Here is a 4346-nt window from a genome sequence, read left to right as displayed (position 1 = left end):
AAACGAACATGATTTTTGTAAGTATTATTAATTGTCTCTTATGTACAAAATGTTTTTGAAGCTGGTGTTTGTTAGAAGAAAAACATTCATGTCAACTAACCTCATTCACTACATAAGTGTCAAAGAACATAATGTACCTTGTCATTGCTAGCCACTGAAGTGCCAGAGGTAGTCGCTTGTGTTAGTGAGCTGATCTGAACCTATCGTCATATCCTTTCACAATCGAACAAAAAAACAAAAACATTAAAGGTGTGTGTGCTTGCAAAGGTGATTTCTTCAATACCACACCATGAATGAAAAACAAATCATAGTGATTAAAGATAAATCATTCTATACTAAAAGTGTGACTCATTAAATGCCACAATATATAATCACAAGATTATCAGCATCTAAAACCACGTCTACCTAATGAAATAATCGCATCAACCAAACTCCCTCCTGCAATGTTGCTATAAGCACTATATATTTTGTCCATAGTAGATAGAGCTATGCATGGATGCTTTTTACTACTCCAGCAAATTTCCCCTTTACTAGGAAAAAAAAAGCATATCCTATCATGGATTTATACTTGTCTAGATCACTACCCCAATCTGCATCATTATAGCCAACAAAGTGTTTCTCAAAAAAAAAAAAAAAAAAAAAAGTGTAGTTTCTACCCAGGTAAAAGAGTGAGTAATTCACCATTCCATAGAGGTATTAGAGAATTCTCTTGATTGCTTTTGCTTCAACAAGTCTGGAATTTGATTGGAATATATTGAATAAGCCAACTACATAACATATTGTTTTTTCTGTTTAAGCCCCTTAAACCAGATTGTTTAACCTAATATATTAGCCAAGTGATTACTTAGGTTAATTATTCAGATTTAGGTTAAATAATAATAAATCATATTATGCACAGCAGTGAAAAAGTAAATAACATCACGATATAATGACTCAGGAAAACTAATGAAACGAATTGTCTCAAGGTAAAAACTTGACGATGATTTAACCTAACTATCCTCAAGGTAAAGCAAATCCACTATAAGAGAATCAGAGTTTTTATAATCAGATTTAACCTTAAATCTATTGCTACCTCATATAGCAACTTACTAACACGACCACGTGCAAGCTCTGAATCCACAGCCTCTTTCTCTTCTTGGACTTACTGTAACACAAGCACCCATGCTCGTGACTTTGAGATCCCACTCAAAAGTTTCAGATCACCTTCAGTTGTTAATCTTATATGCAGCAACTTCTACAATACCGAATCTTGAGATTCTTCAAGGAATATTGCCGATAGAAGACTTTAGAGAGCTTTAGGTACAAAAACCCTAGATATACAATTGGAGGCACAAGATACACTCTACTCTCTCTAAAATCCTCTAAAAATCCCATATAGGATTAGCTTATAATGTCCTTTAAATACTTAAAAAAAAAAAAAAAAAATCACGATTTGGGCTTCAAACGGTATAGTATTGAGCTTTTTATGTTTGTTGATTTTTTGCTGATATGCGACTTTCAATCGATAGAGAAGAATCGAACAACAATCGAGAGGAATCGAGAGCAATTGAACAGCAATCAAGAGAACCAGATTGTATCGCATCAACCATTGCTTAGCTAAGTTGTTGACCACCTTTGATTATCGCTGATTGCCATTGTCCAACAACATTCAGCCACTTTTTTTATTCGGACATGAAATTTTTCCAATTCACTTTTTTTTTTTTTTTTTTTTTTTTTTTATAGATTCTAATCTTGAGGTTTGTTTTCCAATTTGAAGATCTAAAGTCACACAACTTAACCCATCAATCATTCTTTTTGGGTCTAATTATACAAAAGTTGTCAACTCGCTCATGTGCTTCATCACAATGTCTCCCTCTACTAATATTCCTTAGGCCACCAATGTAACCGCCCTTTAATCATAGATTCCACTATTTGGTCATTGGTGCGCCCTTTTGTAGGCCCTTGTAGCCATCGTCATCACTATTTGCTGCCATCTCTAGCATTTTGCACAAGTTATGCTATATTGTGGCTTGCCTATTTTACAAATAATCTAGTCACTCATGTTCACATATTCATGAGCTTAGATTTCAATTTCAATTCATCTTCAGATTTATCTTGAGTTTGAGAAAGAATGTTGGAATTTCATATATATCACATTTAGCATAAGTTGATGTCCTTGATTTGTTAAAACCAAAGAACATTATTTGTTCTTGAGTTTAGTCCAAAGTTCAATATATAACTCAAACAATTATTCCCATGGCACACTAAGTTAATAATAATTACATTTAGAAAGAAAGAAATTTTCAAATTAGATATATTATGCTAGAAAAATAGAAAAACTAAAAGAGTGAAAAGCTTCTAATGCATTCTACTTAAGCTTTGCCTGTTTGGAAATTATATAGTCCCAAAATGTCAAAATTATAATTTGACTTGGTTTAGCTTCTTAGTATGAAGGATAATTTTATTTCTCACTAAATAATTATGTAATAATTTGTACACCAATTTTTATATACATCAAACTAGTCTGATGGTAAATATTTCATTATTCATCAATTCTGTAAGAGTTAAACCCTTTGGACTATCAGAATATCTAAGACTCATTTTCTCTTTGAATAGCAGATATAGCATTTTGAATTATCTGTTTAAGTAGGAGACAAATATACTTTTATGTTATTGATTATTCTTTGATTTATATATATATATATATATAGAGAGAGAGAGAGAGAGAGAGAGAGAGAGAGAGAGAGAGAGAGAGAGAGAGAGAGAGAGAGGGTTGGGTTCAAGTTACATCTAATATAACTCTAAATAATGTTACATCACTCAATATTTTTTAATTGGATGTGGATTTTAATAAATCCACCGCTGAATTACATTATCTTCGTAAATTCTCCATGTTTGCAAAATTTAAAGATGATAAAAAATAAATAGCCATATCATCAATGAATTATGTAAATTCAAGTTTTTGTAATTTAAAATAATACATAAAAGATAATTTTATTGATCGAATGGTAAATTACATTTGATTAGCATGAAAATTACCATACACGTTAAGAACATATAGAACCTATAATTCAACGATTAGATTTTCAAAATATGAATTCAATAACAAATTATTAGGTGGTGTAACATTGCTTCTAGTTCACCCGATATAACTTGAACACAACCCATATATATATATATATGCACACATACACTTTGATTCATTTAATTTTTTTATTTTTATTTTTTACTTTATTTATTTTTCTATAGTTCTTGTATGGTTATTTCATTTGGTACGTCCAAACCTTTGGAAGACTTCTTTTAAATTATGTGATGAATTACAATAGGGTCGTACCAAAGATTCACAATAATTTCACAACTTCTCTTAAATTGCCCACTACTTTTACACGAGTCCGCCACAATACACAATTTAGAATATTTTTCTTAATTGTCCATATATGAGGTAGTAGACAAATTGACAGGACTTACTTTATAAAACCCTTTATGTAATAGCACTATAGCCATGTAATGGTGTGTCCTAGAGAAATTTTGGTAATGACTTTAATCAATTAGTACTGGCTTACCTTAAAAGTTATCAAGACTTTTTAGTGGAGTTGTGATGTGTTTTTGTATGAAACCATTTTTTCTCTCCCTTGCGTGTGTGTTTGTTTCTCAAAAAAAAAAAAAAAAAAAAATAGTACTTGGCCACTAGATTAAATTATCCAACTCTATATGTATGTATATATAAATGTAATAGAGAGAGAGAGAGAGAGAGAGAGAGTTGAGAGTGGTCACTTTCTTTGATCATCTGTAAGGCCTGAAAGAGAGCTTCTGGTTCTTTTTCATGAGATACTACAAAAGAGAGTCATTATATGAATAATGATGATCAGTTTACCAAAATAGTTTTAGACTAAGGCTCTGTTTGGGATCTATTTATTTTGCTGAAAGTACTGTAAAAAAAGGTAAAAGTTAACTGAAATAGTACAATGGGACCCATGAAAAATACCAAAAAATGCAACGAGGCTCATAAATAGTAGCAAAAATAAGTTGAATAGTAAAATAAACTGACCTTTTTAATTTGAAGCCAAACTCATACTAAGGAAATTGAAATGATGGTTACAAAAAACAATGGTGTGAGATTGAGATGATGACATGCATTGCCAGAATAGTGAAGGACACGTTAGACGGCGAGAGAAATGGTGACGGTAACAACAGCAACCCACGTTGGGGTGTACTCCAAAGGTGGACCTTCTTCTGCCATGTCCAAGGGCGGACCTACAGTAGGGCGGGGGTATACATATGTAATTTGAAAAATTAAGATTTCCCTTAAATATATATTTTTGGATCTCCTCTGAAATGTTTAGATATTGACCCACAAGAAAAAAAAT

The sequence above is a fragment of the Quercus robur genome, chromosome 10, assembly GCF_932294415.1.
Source record: "Quercus robur chromosome 10, dhQueRobu3.1, whole genome shotgun sequence".
NCBI classification, from domain to species: Eukaryota; Viridiplantae; Streptophyta; class Magnoliopsida; order Fagales; family Fagaceae; genus Quercus; species Quercus robur.
This window is presented reverse-complemented; position numbering follows the sequence as displayed.